Source organism: Triticum dicoccoides, chromosome 1A, assembly GCF_002162155.2.
Source record: "Triticum dicoccoides isolate Atlit2015 ecotype Zavitan chromosome 1A, WEW_v2.0, whole genome shotgun sequence".
NCBI lineage: Eukaryota > Viridiplantae > Streptophyta > Magnoliopsida > Poales > Poaceae > Triticum > Triticum dicoccoides.
Genome location: NC_041380.1, coordinates 587,698,484 through 587,716,383, shown reverse-complemented (window position 1 = coordinate 587,716,383; position 17,900 = coordinate 587,698,484). Strand labels below are relative to the sequence as shown.

At 44.7% G+C, this 17,900-nt stretch overlaps 1 long non-coding RNA gene across 3 annotated transcripts; it reads right to left on the bottom strand.

Moving 5' to 3' along the window:
• Positions 1-5,549: 5,549 nt before the first annotated feature.
• On the bottom strand, positions 5,550-7,550 carry LOC119345336. 3 transcript variants are annotated; one of them, XR_005167045.1, is made up of 6 exons: positions 7,422-7,550; positions 6,861-7,034; positions 6,693-6,781; positions 6,083-6,210; positions 5,826-5,936; positions 5,550-5,736 (listed from the first exon to the last, which is right to left on the bottom strand). It is a non-coding gene; the product is annotated as an uncharacterized LOC119345336 (long non-coding RNA). The 3 variants fall into 3 exon arrangements; XR_005167013.1 differs by having other exon boundaries at positions 5,552-5,736; positions 6,918-7,034; XR_005167031.1 differs by having other exon boundaries at positions 5,552-5,736; positions 6,083-6,199; positions 6,918-7,034.
• Positions 7,551-17,900: the final 10,350 nt, after the last annotated feature.

Below are 17,900 nucleotides of genomic sequence, written 5' to 3'. Positions count from 1 at the left end.
GATGGCGACGACGGGTGGCGGGGGCGACGGCGGTGACGGCGACGACGGGTGGCGTGGGCGACGGCGGTGACGGTGACGACGGGCGGCAGGGGCGGCGAGGGCGGCGCGCGATGGGCGACGGGCGCGGCGAAGAAGTTGGATCGAGAAGAAGTACCGGTGGTCGATGAAATATATATAGGAGGGGTCTTTAGTACCGGTTGGAGCCACCAACCGGTACTAATGGTTGTGCGCTGCCACCGACGGTGCACAAATGTTTAGTCCCACCTCGCTGAGCGAAGGGCAGCCGCACTGGTTTATAAACCCAGCCGCGGCTGCTCCTTCGAGCTTCTTTATATTACAGGCTTCTGGGCCTAATTAGGGCGCGCTGCCCTGTGAGTCTGCTGGACCTTCTGGGCCTACATTTGCACACCCTACGTCTGGCAGGCCCACTGGGCAGCGCGCCAACAAATTTTTTATATAGTTTTATATTTTCTGCAATATTTATTTTCTTCTATTTATTTTTGAGTAATTTTTTATATAGTTTTTTTCTTTTTTGCATTATTTATTTCTTCTATTTATTTTTGAGTAATTTTTTTGTATAGTTTTTTTCTTTTCTGCATGATTTCTTTTCTTCTATTTCTAGTTTGTACACGAAGTGCGTCCAGTTTTTGCCGTGACCCTCTCTACTATTTCGCACATGCTATGCGGATGAAATGATGATACCATGCCAAGTTTCAACATTTTCAGAATTCATTTTGTAGTGATTTTAATTTCACGGTCATTTAGCTCTCTAAACAATTAGGTAAATGACCGAAAAACAACAAATGATGTCAGAACATGTTGGAAATTGATGACGTCGCTTTGAATGCTGCATACTTAACACAAAAGAAGTCCAGAGTTCAAATAAGTTTAAAAAACATTGAAGTGCCCGTATAACAGATGAGTTCTCGTCCGAAACCCTGATACTCCGAAAGAGTTTGTCCAGTTTGTACACGAAGTGCGTCCAGTTTTTACCGTGACCCTCTCTACTCTTTCGCACATGCTATGCGGGTGAAATGATGATACCATGCCAAGTTTGAACATTTTCAGAATTCATTTTGTAGTGATTTTCAATTTCACGGTCATTTAGCTCTCTAAACAATTAGGTAAATGACCGAAAAACAATAAATGATGTCAGAACATGTTGGAAATTGATGACGTCGCTTTGAATGCTGCATACTGAACACAAAAGAAGTCCGGAGTTCAAATAAGTTATTAAAAATAAAAAAGAGGTGCAATGCTGGTTAATTTGCTTCAAGCCATTCGGAATAGTGTAGACTGCACTGTACATAGCTCAGTGCAATCTATGCTATTCCGCAAGGCTTGAAGCTAATCAACATGCAGGTGAGCATTGCAACTCTTCGTCATTGTCTGTGCACTCACGGTTTATAAACCGCTCATACTGCCTCTCTCTTGGCGAGGTGGGACTAAAAATCAGCTTACTAAGAGACTCTAGTGCCGGTTCAGGGCATGAACCGGTACTAAAGGTCTTCGTGGGGGCCTCAGCCTGACCATAGCCTGACACAGCCTCATTAGTACTGGTTCGTGGCATGAACCGGTACTAAAGGTTGCCCACGAACCGGTACTAATGATGCCCGACCGCCTAGCCGTTGGAACCGGCACTAATGGTCACATTAGTGACGGCTCAAATTCAAACCGGCACTAATGTGCTTCACATTTGACCCTTTTTCTACTAGTGTATCAATGCTAGATACATCTATTTGAGCGACAAGTAATATGGATCGGAGGGAGTATCAATTTTATACAATGCTCTTAAGACCAATCGGCTGAATAAGTCCCATTTCATCATTTTCTGTTTATGTACCTGTTTATTCATGTTGATGATTTGCACAGAGAAAAGAGCATGACAACCTCCATCTTGATTGTATTGTATTATCTCGTTCATTCTTATTTTTTAGACTGTAGGTAGATATTTGAGCCAATTTGGTACACTGAGAAGAAAGTTAAAACCTGAGAAATGATAAGACTGTATCGTTTGTGTCTTCATGGACTTTACTTTTATGTTTTCATGACTTCTGTTCCTGTCCAAATATTACACGGTCGCATAATTCTTCCCTAACTTGTAGATGCTATCCAAGCCACATTATCCTTCTCTGACATGCAGATGTTATCTAAGCATTTGCGTTCTAACAGAATTAAATAACTTTTTTCATTAAATCAAAAAGAGCAGCACAAAGTCTAGGTCCCTGTCTCGATGGCAGACGGAAGGAGGGGAAGGAGAGCAGATGTTGTGGTCATATATTTTGATGTAACACATAGCAAGTAGTGTATGCCCATTGAAATATGTCGACCATATGTATTCAAGTGTCAACAAAAAGCATCATTTAACCGTTATGACAGATGTTTCTATGATTGTTAGCTCACAGAGCATTTGTTGTGATGTTGCTGGAAGTGTCGTGTATGGCAAAGGCAGATCCCGTTGTAGTGCAGAGCAGAGTTAGCGCCATTCAAGTCCATTGTTGAATGTGTGTATATTGCCAAATGATGTATGTCTCATTTTCATATTAAAGTGTGGCTTTTATTGCAACAAAAGCTTGCGGCGAAGCTGAGGAGATGGATTGCAAGGGGGGAGAAGATGTTTTCATAGATTAAATTGTGTAAGGAAAGTAGCGTGTATATACTCTCTGTGTGATTTAACTTTGACCACCAAATTGAATCGATAATATACATGTTATGTGTCATAAAATTATACTATTGGAGTTTTTTGTAATATGAATTTGATGGTAAATTTTGTGACATGTAAGCGATAATTTGTTGATCAAAGTGCTTGAGTACATTTAAATTTTGAAATGTGTGACGCATGTGCAGTAGGTAAATTGTGACAGAGAGAGTAGTATTTATTTGTCCGAGTTGTGTGCAGAAGAGACCTCATTAGTGTATCCTAGAGTGCATGGCGAAATTGATGAAGGCAAGTCAATTGTCGTCTTTGTCATCATTGCGGAGTAGAAGGCATGAGTTCCCATATTTAGTCACGGTAAATATGTCCACCTCAAATTTGAATGCAGTCATGGATTTTGTCTTAAGAGTAGTCATGATTTTGTCTTAACAGTAATACAGAATGATATTTGTTGCAAAGAAATCATTAGCCGTAAGTAACATGTTGTGAATTAAAATGATTTTCTTATCAATGTATTAAATTTGTTGTTCCATGGCAACGCACGGGCATTCACATGTATCTAGATGACAACGTTTATTTCCGCTTGGTATTCCAACGAGCATAGACTGGTAAATTTACATATTTCATTATCATAACATTCGAAATACAGGCATTTATTTTTGTTATCACTATATTCAAGATAAAATTGATTTAGGAAATGGCAAGGATGTGTCCGGCTATTTAACTTTTTATTTTATGCTATGGTGGGATGGTAAAGAACTGTTCGTCCGGTTTGTACGGTGAGTACTCCCCATTACATATTGTAAGACATTTGACGTGAAGTATGTGTGCTAACTACATATATTGCTTGTGCAAAATGGGTATGAATTGAGAAAGAAATTTTTATTATACTTACTCAAATATTATGCAAATGAAGCTAAAAACAATATTTTTGATATTGTGAAAAAAAATTAAGCACATCAAGTAGATCTTAATTTGTAAAGATTTTTAGTTGGATAATCAGTCTATATGTATACATCTTCAAATTGCCTTTTTGTTATTAATTTACATTGCATGTAAAGTGTACTTTAATTATTACCCAATTGTGTTCATGTTATATTTTCATTAGCATATGAAGTTTAACATGCATTATGTTTATATAACTTCAGAAAAATATTTCGAAAGCCCGTGGCAACGCACGGGCATTCTACTAGTATAGTGTAAATGGCTGTGCAACGAAAGATACAAGAGCCGACATGTTTTTCCTCAGTTTCTAAAAAGAATTTTATGTGAATAAAAGTATTATTTGGGGAGCTTTGGAGCTAGTATATACTAATACACCAAAGGCAGATAGCCTTTTTTAAGGAAGCGGACGCTTTAATAAATCATCAAAATATTGTTATTAAATCGGCGATAACTTAAAAGTAATGTTATTAGAGCATCTCCAACAGCCGCGCTAAATATCACGGGGGAAAAAGCAACTCTTAGTGTGCGCGGGCCGGTTTGGTGCGCTCCAGCAGGCATGGGAGAATCGGGCGCGGGAAAAAGAAGTGCGCGCGAAAAAGCTGCCCCGCGCGCGGCAGATTTGGCACGCGGCGTCGGGCGCGCTCTATAAAAGCCGTGCACGCTAGCCCCCCTCCCCCCAACCGTCACTCCATTCCCTCATTCTTCCCGCCTCGCCGTTCTTCCTCGCCTCCAGCGCCCTGCCACCGACGCCGCGCCCTTCTCTCCATGCCGCCGCGCCTTCTCCCCCACCGCCGACATGCCGCCGCGCGTGCAAAGCAGCCCCGGCTACCGTGATGTCCGCGTCCGCCCCTCCGGCATGTACTACATGGAGATCCGCTCCGGTAATACACGTCTCGGCCTGGGGACATTTCAGACCCCCTTTTTTATAGCACCTGCTGGAGCCGCTCGCGAGCGCAATATTTTTGCTGCAGCAGCTGGAGCCAGCGCTCTGCTACACGCAAAAGGATGACATTTCAACGATATAAAAATTATTTTAACATGCTGCGCGTTCCGTGTCTATTGGAGATGCTCTTATTAAGTTCATGGTGTAGTGTTGATGCTCGTTGGGCATTCATCATCACATCCACAGTTGGATGATGCTACTGCTAACAAATTAGTTCATTCTTTAAATAGACTCGTGAAACACGGGTATGTATGCTTCACTTTGTTTAAGCCATTATGACGAGGCATTATGGTGTCATACTGACATGACAATGTATATATCATTAATTAAGTAGGGTGATTTCCACGAGTACCGACATATAATATATGTTTCCCTGTGGCCTGATCAACCACCATAAATTGATCAATCAGCTAAGTCTATAGTGGTTGGATGGTTAAGTCGTAAACTTGACATTGGTGCTCTTATTTTTCTAGATTTATTTCAAGAATTTCAGCAATGTGCGTTTAATGGGAGGAGACGTTTCTATCGACTACGAAGGTATTTGTGACGACTTCGTCAATCTCAGAATAATGTGTTGGCTCAGTCTTTCGAAGATGCTCACAAGAATAGGGTGTGCGTGTTTGTGTTCATAGGGCTGACCATATGATTCAGGGGCAGTTTGGTTCGCTTCCACAGCTCGTGACGACTCGCTTGGGAGCCTGCCTGAGAGCAGAGAGCTGCCTCGTTGTTGTTTGGTGCACTAGTGGCTGGGGCGCGCCCTGGGCGCGCCACCTGAGGCGTGAATCTGCGTACTAATCTAGCTGCTGGAGCTGATAACGTGATTGTACAGTACTAATGCGAGCCAACAGTTAAAGAAAAGAATGTATGGAGGAGAACTGCAGCAGCAGATATCGTTTTTGGCTCAAGATATGCAAGCATCAGAAAGTTCAGGGAGGAATCGTAGCAGCAACAGAGATAACAATATGCCAACTTTTGCCATGCAAAATGTAGCTGGTACAACATGCTTTCTTTCACCCACCTGTTCCGCAATTTATTTTTTAAATCTCAAAGAAAAAAGGAAGTTTGCATGACCAGACATCAGAATAGCAAGATTATCTATCAAGATGCAAGAGTTCATCCTGGTAGATAGATTGAGAAAATGTGATATCTTCAACAGCCAAAGCAAAAAAGTTCTTGGTTGACACCATATGGCCTGGTTCAGCAAAATGTTTGAAATTTTAGTATGATATCTAATTAAAAATATTTGAATTATGAGTCTTTTTACAGAAATGAGAATCTTACAAGTATTGTGTCTTCAGGATGTGAGAACCTCTAACATCAAAATGTTTATGTTCCTCTTGTGGTCTAGACGTTCCAGCGTGGTATAGAGGGAAACTTAAGGGCATAGTCCATCTGAAATTACAAAAGTACAGAATTAGACATAACTTGAACTACTAAGTAACATAGGACTAATATGCTGGTTCAGACTTTTCATAATTGATCTGCCAAGCAAGGTAGGTAAAATGTACAAAAATTTAGAACTCTAAACCAGAACTCACCAGTACAAACCTCTGCCATTTTCCCAAAGGCTCAAAGATGATGATTAGAAGTGTAATAACTGACATTACATCTGATCCTATGTACTTGTTCATCATCTTCCAGTAACTGTCGCGATCCTGCAAGTTAACTGAAGTTGGAAAAACAACATAAAGTGCAGCGATAATAGCATACAACTAAATTTTGAGGGCTTAAAAGTGCCTCATCACTTTAGTTCTCAGAGCAATAGTTTCCTCGAGGAAAAACACCATAAAAAAGGTGAAACGTTTAGCGCACAACATAGCAGACATCACTGAATACTCATCAGCCATCCATGACGCAGATCATCACACGAGATATATCCAGATCTGGTTAACACACGAGATATACGCAGATCTGGTTAAGTAATAAGATTCACAGTGCAAAAGGAAGGATGCAAGGTGCCTGCTCGGATCTGCAGCGGGGTGTGCAATGAATACAAATCCTGGCAAGACAATTTTTAAAGCAGGTCATGGGTGGAGCATAAGCACAAACACCTGACGAGCGCCACCCCATCCACACAATAAACCAGTCCAACAACAACATTGCATCACTCATATGAACGGATAAAAGCATGAGGAGACAACATCTCACCAGTGGTACGGCAGGAAGGAAGTAATGAAGAGAACAGGAAACAAGCGGTAGACTAACGATCAACAAATGTGTGCTCACTTCACACCAATCTGCAAAAACAGAACACATGTTAGCAAAGAGGGGTAGCAGCATGGTCGTTGCAAAGAAGGAAACAAGACTAAAATCCACCGCAGTCAGGACCACGTCCATGGAGCCATGAAGAAGACTAAGGAGGCGTCATCTCACCAGAAAATGACGAAGTTGGTCTGGCGCGGGAGGATGGAAAATGCTGCTTCCCATCTATCCTACCGCAGTCAGGACCATGTCGTTACGCTCTGAAATGCTGCTTCCCATCTGTCCTACCTGATAGCAGAATTTATCTAAAAAATTAATTTAGTGTAGCTAAAGTATCTATGTGCAAATACATTTCACCTATAATCATTAACGCATCTGGGTAGAGCATGCACAAATGAAAACAACACCTTTTTTAATAAATAATGTGCATCTAATGATAAGCTACAACAGTATCTTTATTTAGTACACGGAAGAAAATATTCTTACGAACACACAGGTCTCACCTATGTTGCCAAGATTTCAGTATCTATTATTGTCTTATGCCACAAATCTTAGAACACCTTTCTTTATTCTCTTCAGGGAAATTATCATGAAGACAATCAGAAGACAATAAACATGATGTATCCCTCCTTCACTAATTCCTTTTCCAATACTAAAGTGTATTAAAAAAATCACCTTTATGGTCAGAGCCTCAGAGGGTTTCATCCGCACTTAATTTGAGTCCACACGGCTTGTTTCCGAAAATTTGATCCATGTCTTAGCCTTCCCCCTTGCAAAGCTTCAAAGAATGATAAATATTTTGGCGCCGGCCTGGCCTGAAGAATAGGACAAAGTAGTTAGCCTGGATAGAGCACGAGGCAGCGCGGTTAGCCTGGTCCAGGCTTCCCATTTTGGACGCCTGGACATGCCTAGTGCGTCAGTCAGGATCTCATGTGTTAGCAGGTGGCTACAGAAAACGAGGCGAATGGGTGAGAAAGTAACGACAGCTTAGAGTCCATCAGGCCAGGCCCTAAACCAAACGCCTCTTCTCTATGCTGGGCTGGTCAGGCAAAAAAATCAATTTTCTGAGGCACAAGCCAGGCACCAAAATTTCCCAGGCACAATGTTGAGGAAGCCAACCAAACTGCCTCTCAGTGTGTGGGTGTATAATGTGTTCAAAAAAGCCTGCAGTGCAATCCGCATAGGAGAAAAGGGGAGTCTTGAACCTGATTATGATTGCATTAAATATTTTTCTGAGTCTACTGAGATGAAAAAAATTAGCAATGAACTTCATTTGGGAACTGACTCAGTTTTGCAGGTCTTAATGGATTTCTCTGAGTTTATAAGGTACCGAAGGAAGATTGACAACAATATACTAAGCAGGCCAAAGAAAACAGATTTGTGGAAGCGATAAATAAAAATTGCACAATTGCCAATAACCGACGCGAGGCCTACGCTCAGAAGAACTTATAGGCAAAAATTCATCAAAACTTCCACCAAGACATAAGAAGAATGTTAAGGTAGAACATCGCGGATTGCACCTCATATAGATATCATTAAAGAACTTGCTAAACCGATAGCAGTGATAAATAATGATGTACAACTTGACAATACCTGAAAGGACGCACGGACGGTAGGAATGCAAGTAAACAAGTTTTGTCATGTTCTTTTGGTGCGATCCTGGTTCACCCATTAATATCATTCCTTACAATCTTTATGCCAAGATTTATGATGATATATCTCCTTGTAGTCTTGAGTCAACTGATATTGACATTAAGCTAGCAAATAAAACTGACAGGGAATCTTATGGAAGGTCAAGTTTAATTAAAAATATTTTTTCAGAATTTATTAACTTTTTATTTAATTACTATTTTTCCAGGGTTCGGCTCACCTGCAGGGTTCCCTGCAGGAATTATTGTGTAGGGCCATTAAGAGACGCCCATGTGTCCATGTGGGACACCACACACTAGTAGAAAAATGGTCTATTGTTCCGGTTCGTAAGGCCCATTTGTCCCAGTTTTTGAACCGGGACTAAAGGGTCTTTACTAAAGCCTTAGGTCTTTAGTCCCGGTTCTTACACGAACCGGGACAGATGGGCCTCCACGTGGCCGGTGCTGCGAGCTCAGGCGGGAGGGCCTTTGGTCCCAGTTGGTAGCACCAACCGGGACCAAATAGGCGTCCACGCATCAGCAGCTGGCAGGAGCTGAGGTTTTTGTTTTTTTCTGAAAGGGGGTGGTTTAGGGGGTAATTTAGGGTGTGTTAGCTAGCTAATAGAGAGCAGTGTCCTCTCTTATCTCCGTGCTTGGTTTACCAATTCTACTGCTATGCCTAAACATGGCTTAGATTAAAGTGAAGCCAACATATGATGCATGTCGAAAGTAATACTAATCCTAACTTGATCAATTTTGGATTAGTACTACTTTCGACATGCACCTCATGCATGTTGCCTTCATTTCAATCCAATACATGTTCATTTCACCCACTGATATATAATAACTCTTCATGCCCGCATCATGCATCATCATAATAATAAGTCCTACTAATCATCATCATACAACTTCTACTCGTTATTAATATAACAAGTCATACGATCATCATCCTTATAGTCACCGAACCAACCCTACTTAATTGTTCTAGGCACATGATCATCAGTATTAGGTAGGACCTAAATACCCTCTTTAAGGTAAAATAGCATAAAACAATATAGACCATGACCCTCCATTATGGAGAATGGAGATCATCTTGTCTCCAATTCTTGCGCTTCGCTTCCTTTTGCTTCCAAGAACCTCCTTACGACTGTCCATACATTTTTTCCATTCTTTGATTAGCATGTCTCCACTTCTTTTAGAAATCCGGTATGGGCAGTTGAGATTCGTAGGATGACCTGGCTGTATGTTCAAAACATTAAGGCTACCTTTCTGATACATCAAATGAGGCACACAATCCTCTGGGATTATGTGTTGAAAAACATAGTAATAACTTCATAGTTAGCAAATGATGTACTAGTTTTAGAAGTATGCAAAAGATGCACGGATGTCATAATAGTAAAAAATCTTACCAGGGTATCTCCATAGTAGTTACCGTAGTTCAACACGTGCACTAGTGGCACGTATTGACCATAATGTTGAGGAGTTTGATAGTAGATATTGTAATTCTCAAGATCGGTACAAAATGCGATCAGATGATTTTTCTGGTGATAAGTTAATTCGGAGCCTTCGGTGTAGTAGGTTCTGTCTACCATCTTCCGCACATTCTTTGAAGAATGAAAATAAGCTGTCAATGGAAATAAGTTGTCAACTATTTAGAAATGAACAATATAAATTAGCTAATAACTATGTTTGAGAAACTCACATAGCGGTAGAATTGGAGGCGTATCAATAAGGACCCAAATGTCCATATTGTCTTGTTCGATTTCAGGATCACCAAGATCCATGGTGACAGGCATATCCTCATGAAAACCATACATCTTGCAAAGTGCTTCCCATTTTTTGCAACCAAATGGGTCACGCTCTCAGAATTGTACAGTTTTACTTCAAAATCCACACCATGATGGGTCCATAGGTGAATTTTCTTTGTTTCGAAACTTTCATGGTCTTCAAAACTCATCCTCTCCAAAACATAGCGTCTTGCATGGCATGGGATAAGCTAGTCGTATTGTAAAAGATGAAAATTACACGTTTAAATAGTTGAAGTCGTGCTTAATTACGAAAAAAAACACCCGTCGTCGTTGCGTACCGTTTCAACATCGAAGGTCTCCTCCAGCTTAATGCTGAAGCGTCGATCTTCGTCCAGGTGAGGCCTGTCGCACAGACCTCGGTCGTCATGGCACCAGTCGCACTCCCCCCGGGAGACTTTCGTCGTCCGAGTATGACATTTCCTATGTTCATAATTCAAATATTAAACTTACAACTAAATATATGTACTAAAAAACCAAAATTAGATCATTATTATTCATCTCTGACATTGCGACAGCCGGTGATGGTAGCTCCTCCTTTCGTTCCCAAGTGCATTACACCAAATTGTCTAGCACACGGGAACGAAGGAGAAGCTACCCCCACGACAACAGTCGGGAGTCTTCGTCCTCTCATATATGGTGGAGACTCGGCAGAAATATACATGTGTTTATCTACATCATATGAGCATTCAAACTTGATGGCCATTACATTTCAATGGTTGAGTATATGAGCAAAAACATTTACAAATATCTTATAGGACTCATATTGACATGAAGATTTGGCTGGTCTCACCTCGAGGTCGGAGGGGGGTCGGTGACGGGGACGACGGCGGGGATGCTGGAGGGGCTTCTAGATTTCTGCAAAAACAAAAACCCTATTAAGCTATCAACTAATCAAATGCATACCCTTGCATAGTGCTCTGCAATTTTAGCATTCAAAGTAGGAGTACGTTTCCAATTTGAGCATTCAATAAGCAAAACCAAATCATAAAATAAAGTAGTATTCAAATTAGCATGCATTCAATTATAAGCAAAACTACATCATCTCTTGCGTCCGTACATCGTCGAATATTATCACTAATACACCTCGAATACTATCATACATATAGCATCGCTAATACAGCTAGCTAGAACCATAGCGCACGACGGGTATCGGCGCGGGCGGTGGACACCCAAAGAGAAGGAACCATCACAGGATCATAGCTCCGGTGAGATCCCTGAAGAACCTGCCAGGTATTGTCGAACCTGTCCTCCAACGCAACCATGTAGCGACGGACGTGCTCGTCCTCCTCGCTGACACGGTGACGTACCACCTAGGCGGTGTCCGGAAGCCTCGTATGGTTCCTCTTGATCTTCAGAAGCTTCCCCCGTTGCAGCATCACCGTATTCAGGGGGCACATAGTTGTCATCGTCCTCTTCTTCTTCGCTGTCTTCCATCATAACCCCTATTTCTCCGTGCCTCGTCCAAACATTATAGTGTGGCATGAAACCCTTATAAAGCAGGTGGGTGTGAAGGATTTTCCGGTTAGATTAAGACTTCGTATTCCCACAATTAGGGCATGGACAACACATAAAACCATTCTGCTTGTTTGCCTTAGTGTCGGTGTCAAAACCGGCGGATCTCGGGTAGGGGGTCCCGAACTATGCGTCTAAGGCAGAGGGTAACAGGAGGCAGGGGACACGATGTTTACCCAGGTTCGGGCCCTCTCGATGAAGGTAATACCCTACTTCCTGCTTGATTGATCTTGATGATATGAGTATTACAAGAGTTTACCTACCACGAGATCGTAGAGGCTAAACCCTAGAAGCTAGTCTATGATTGTGATTGTCGTTGTCCTACGGACTAAACCCTCCGGTTTATATAGACACCGGAGGGGGCTAGGGTTACACAGAGTCGGTTACAAGGGAGGAGATCTACATATCCGAATTACCAAGCTTGCCTTCCACGCAAAGGAGAGTCCCACCCGGACACGGGACGAAGTCTTCAATCTTGTATCTTCATAGTCCAACAGTCCGGCCAAAGTATATAGTCCGGCTATCCGAGGACCCCCTAATCCAGGACCCCTCAGTAGCCCCCGAACCAGGCTTCAATGACGATGAGTCCGGCGCGCAGATTGTCTTCGGCATTGCAAGGCGGGTTCTTCTCCAAATTCCGAATACCTGTCGAGTAGTGTCTGGCTTCCCATGAATGTTGTACTCCTTGGCTTCCGCGCCTAATAATCGCTATCCTCCACGTGTCGAGCGAATGCGAGAAGTCGGCGCATTTTTACACTTGCCACCCTAACCATGCGAGTAAATCGTCTATTTAAAGAGATGGGGATCCTCAGATCCAGATCACACCATCTCCCCACAGCGAGCATCCATCAGAGCGCGCCCGGAAAAAGTCCATCCCATCATGGCAGGCCATCGCAGCTCCTCCTCTCGCTCCCGTAGCCCTAAGCCAAGTGATTGGAAGAAGTGTTCCGTCCCCCACAGTCAATTAGTAGAGTTACAGACCCAGGGGTTTCTCCCGCCAGCGTATATGGTCCCCGTACGAGCCGGACTTGCTACTTACAATGGTGGGGAGCAAGCGGATAGTTTTCCCAACCCATCCATGGGGGAGCGGGTATGTCTTGTCCCTTACTTACTAAGGGGGCTTGGATTTCCAATCCATCCGTTCCTCCGCGGGCTCCTAGAGTCCTACGGCCTCCAGCTGCATAACTTTACTCCCGCCTCCATATTACACATTGCTGGTTACATCGCCTTTTGCGAGCTGTTTTTGGGATGTGAAGCTCATTTCGAGCTATGGAAGAGGCTATTCTTCCTCGTACCCCGTACACAGGAGGGGTCACTATATCAAGTGGGCGGAGCCGAGATATGGCACATCGCCGGGACCGGATACCTGTCCGGTACTCCGAAGAAGACATCCGAAGACTGGCCTTCGGAGTGGTTTTATATGGAGGACGTCCCTCTTCTGGATCCTATTCGGATGGGCCTTCCTAAGTTCAATAACGCCCCTCTGAAGAAACGCCGCAGCTGGCACCCTCGGGACCCCCAGGAGGAAGATGACAGAGAGGTCCTTTACCTGATGGGCCGGATAAAGAAGTTGGCCAAATCAGGATTGACAATAATCGAGGTTATGTCAGTATGTATAATGTGGGGGGTGCAGCCACTTCAATATCGGGGACAACCCATGTGGCACTTCAACGGAGAAGGCGATGCCACCCGCTGCGGTCGTAAGGGACCGGACTCCGCCGCTGCTCTAACGAAAATACTGTCCCATCTATATAAGGGAGAGGAAGAGGAGTTCATCCGCATCAAGCCACGGGATGGATTCTCCATGTACAATCCCCCAAACTGGGTGAGCTTCTACTTTCTACTCCAGACCTTTCCGCATTCTTAGTCATGAGTATTTACCTTGCTATTTCATTGCAGGAAGTGAGAAAAGCCGTACGGGAGATCCACAGCCCGCCTCCACAACCATAGGACCCTGACTGGGCCCTCGACCCCAGACTCAAAGAAGATCTGGACACATTTGTGGATCTCATCGACAGGACGTTCTATCAGTTAAGCTGCAATGGTGCCTTGGTGGCCATCATAGCCGATTATCCTGGACTGCTCCTTGCATCGCATGTAAGTAAAACCGAAGTCCCAACTTCAGAGAAGGATTCCCCTTTTTTATTTTCGCACTTCACCTACCGCACACATATGGTGTCTTATAGGGAAGGCCCTCGGGACGCCATGCCGAACCCGCGGTGACTCACCAACAAGGAGCACCATTGCCGGGTAGGCTTAAAAGGAAGGCGGTCAGGACTGAGACACCGTCACAAAGGTATGAAAAAGAACCCCTCTCCATGTTTGTCATTTTTCAAAATATAATAACGTCCATGGTTCCTGACAGGAAAAATGCTCGCCGGACCATATCCGGAGAGCCTGCTGGCCAAGCTTCCACCAGTCGGGCTCTAGAGCCGGACTTAGAGGCAGATGCTAACGTGGGGCCAACATCGGATGTTCCTCCTATAGAGGATGCGGATAGGTTGTCCGCTACACATTCCGAAGTGGAGAGTGCCATGAATCACAGGCGTCGTCGGGCCGTACTCCGCGACGCTTGTTTCTCTCAAGAGGCGTTCGATGCCTTCAACTCAGGAGATGCGTATATCCGAGCTGCTCAAAATGGTCTTGCCCGAGCCATGGACCAGTATGTGAAGGATATACGGGTAAGAAAATCTAATAATTATGTATATCAGTAGCCCCTGAGACTTGAAACAGTTGGTACAACTAATTCAAAGATCATTGTTTGAATAGGTTCTTACGGAGAAGAATTCCCAATTGTCTCAAGAGCTGGAGGAGTGCAAAGCCCAGCTACGGGCCGCGGTTGCCGCCATGAAGGAGTCTGGAAAGGCCCCCTGTGGTAACACTTGTTTCTATCTAAAAGAATGACATGTACCAGTTAGTATTCGGCATGCATGCAAATCTAACAATAGATTCTGCAGATGACCCCGAAGTGAATCCGGAGGTCGTGCGAGGGGATGAGCAACATGCTCAACGACAGCTAAAGGCTGGCGAGCGCGTGCTTACGCAGGTTAGGCAGGAGAGAAACGATCTCCAAGATGGCAATACCCGGCTGGGCGTTGAACTGAACAATGTTCGGGCCCAGCTTGCTGACTCCGTAAAGGAGAATAAGAGGCTTCGACACGGCATTTTTAGTAAGTGCTTGAACGAACTTTGATAGAGTTCGGCGAGGAAACCAGCTAATAGAGTTATGTATGTAGGTATGCTGACAGGTCGTCCCGCGGAGGAGATGCCTGGGTCGGCGGGTGATCTTTTGCCAGAGCTCTTACAGCTGCACGAACAAGTTCGACAGGTGATGTGGGGCATTGCACAAGCCTTGTGGCCATCCGCCTCCCTGCCAGGAGGCATGGGGGAGCTTGTAGAGATGCTCAAGGGAGCGCGGTGGCGCTTCCGATTATGGAAGATATCAGCCTGCCGACAAGGTGCAAGGAAAGTCTGGGCCATGGTGAAGACGCGATATACCAAGGCAGACCCGAACCACATGACCGAGGTCGGACCTGTGGGGTCAGATGGGAAAGAGATCCCCGTCAGTTTGGTGTATGACCAGGTTAAATTAGCCGCAAAGTATTCCCAACGGGATTGTAGGCTAGACAGACTGTTGGATGGTATAGAAAAAGAATATAGTCAGTCTAAGTGATTGTGTAATTCAATTGACATATATTGTCTCTAGCCGGATTGTAAATCATTTGTCATGGCGGACCTTTTCGCTTCAACCTCCGGACTCGACAGTCTAGAGTGTATCCGAATACCTGCTCGGTTATGTAAAAACCGGGGTATGCGTGGAAACCAGGCGTAGGGGTCATAAGTGCTTGAACAGACAAGTACCCAACTAGCTATGTTATATTACATGGATAGTAAGAAACATCTTCAAGGGAGAATAGTTCCGTTAAGGGTTCCTTTCCCTGGGTATGCATGCATTAATGTGCATGTCCGAACTGCGAAAAGAAACACAGCATATAGACATCTGGGGGCATGTATTATGATAAATAAAAGTCATCTTTTGTCCACCGACCGAATATTCCCTTAAGAACGCTAGCTTTCGGCTTCACCCAGTCTGAGGTACACATCCGGCTGACCCGACAGTAACAATCGCAGAGGTGCTCCCCTTATGCCCTAGCCGAATTAACAGGAACGTAGGGCATAAACACAAGAGCCAGGCAACCCAGCTTGGCCAAAACTTAAGTCATATCGATGCATATAATGGCGAATAAAAGGTACATGTGGAAGAGTAACACATGTGCGGGGGGCATAGAGCCCGGAACATAGTTATATTAAGCTTATGTATAGGAAGCCCCCAGGTATAATAAGCACGCTAATTGTGCAGTCAAGACACATTTAAACCTTTTTAGGCCGTGAAGGAAAAGGGAAGAAAGAAAGAAATAAAAAACATATAACAGATATAAAAAAATTATGGAGGTAAGGGGACGAACACAGAGTTCGGCGCTAGGTGTAGAACCTTCGGAGTCTGGCTGCGTTCCATGGGTTTGGCTCGAGTCGATTGTCCGATGCATCCCGCAGGCGGTACGCTCCACCGGTCAGAACTTTGTCGATGACGAAGGGACCTTCCCATTTTGGCTTGAGCTTGTCCTTTTTCTCCTCCAGTAGGCGTAGAACGAGTTCGCCAACATTATAAGTTTTGGCCCGTACTTCTCTGCTTTGATACCGTCGAGCTTGTTGTTGATAGAATGCGGAGCGGGCTTGTCGGTGTCAAAACCGGCGGATCTCGGGTCGGGGGTCCCGAACTGTGCATCTAGGTCGGATGGTAACAGGAGGCAAGGGACACGATGTTTTACCCAGGTTCGGGCTCTCTTGATGGAGGTAAAACCCTATGTCCTGCTTGATTAATATTGATGATATGGGTAGTACAAGAGTAGATCTACCATAAGATCAGAGAGGCTAAACCCTAGAAGCTAGCCTATGGTATGGTTGTTGTTCGTCCTACGGACTAAAACTCTCCGGTTTATATACACACCGGAGAGGGCTCGGGTTACACAGAGTCGGTTACAATGGTAGGAGATCTACATATCCGTATCACCAAGCTTGCCTTCCACGCCAAGGAAAGTCCCTTCCGGACACGGGACGAAGTCTTCAATCTTGTATCTTCATAGTACAGGAGTCCGACCGAAGGTATAGTCCGGCCATCCGGACACCCCCTAATCCAGGACTCCCTCAGTAGCCCCTGAACCAGGCTTCAATGACAACGAGTCCGGCGCGCAGATTGTCTTCGGCATTGCAAGGCGTGTTCCTCCTCCAAGCACTTCATAGAAGATTTTTAACACAAAGGTAGTGTCTGGCTCTGCAAAATAAGTTTCCACATATTGCCATAGAGAGAATAATATTTACACAGATCCAATCTGCTGACGTATTCCGTAGCGTGACATCACACCACGGCCAAGTCCTTATTCGAATCGTTTTATTGTCCCACCTCAGCGTGTTTAGCGAGGCGGTTTCCTTGGCACGTCTTGTTAAAGCAGAGATCGTGTCCCCTTATTCCAGGGTTCTCATCAATACGGATGTGGGTAACCCAACCGCGCCATTGACTATGGCACTTGGGAGATAAGCGAGTTTTACCAAGCTGGTGGGGGCGCATAGTCGCGTCCGCCCATATAAGGGGATAAGGATCCACCTTTTTATCCACGCCTTCTTCCTCCTTTGCCTATCCATTTCCGCGCACTCGAGCTCCAGCACCCAAGTCCGCACACCCCACCTCAACCTTCTCCAGCCATGTCCGAAGCGGGAGGCAAGTGGATGGTCTCCTCTGTCACGGAGGGACACATCAAAAAATTGAGCAAGGCCGGATACTTGTCTAACAACATTGCGCACCGGCTTCCCGAAGAGGGGCAGCTCATCCCCACCCCCAGGCCCCATGAGAGGGTGGTGTTCCTCCCCCATTTCCCCCGCGGACTGGGCTTCCCTCTCCACCCATTTGTCCGGGGGCTCATGTTCTACTATGGCCTGGATTTCCACGATCTGGCCCTGAATTTTGTCCTCAACATCTCGGTGTTTATCGTCATGTGCAAGGCCTTCTTCCGCATCCGCCCCCATTTTGGCCTATGGCTCAAGACTTTTAATGTCAAGCCGAGGTGGTGCACGGCACCCAAGCGGAGTGCGGAGGTGCCATGGTGGGAAAGATGCCCAACGTCTTATGGTTCGAGGGCTCCTTCGTGGAA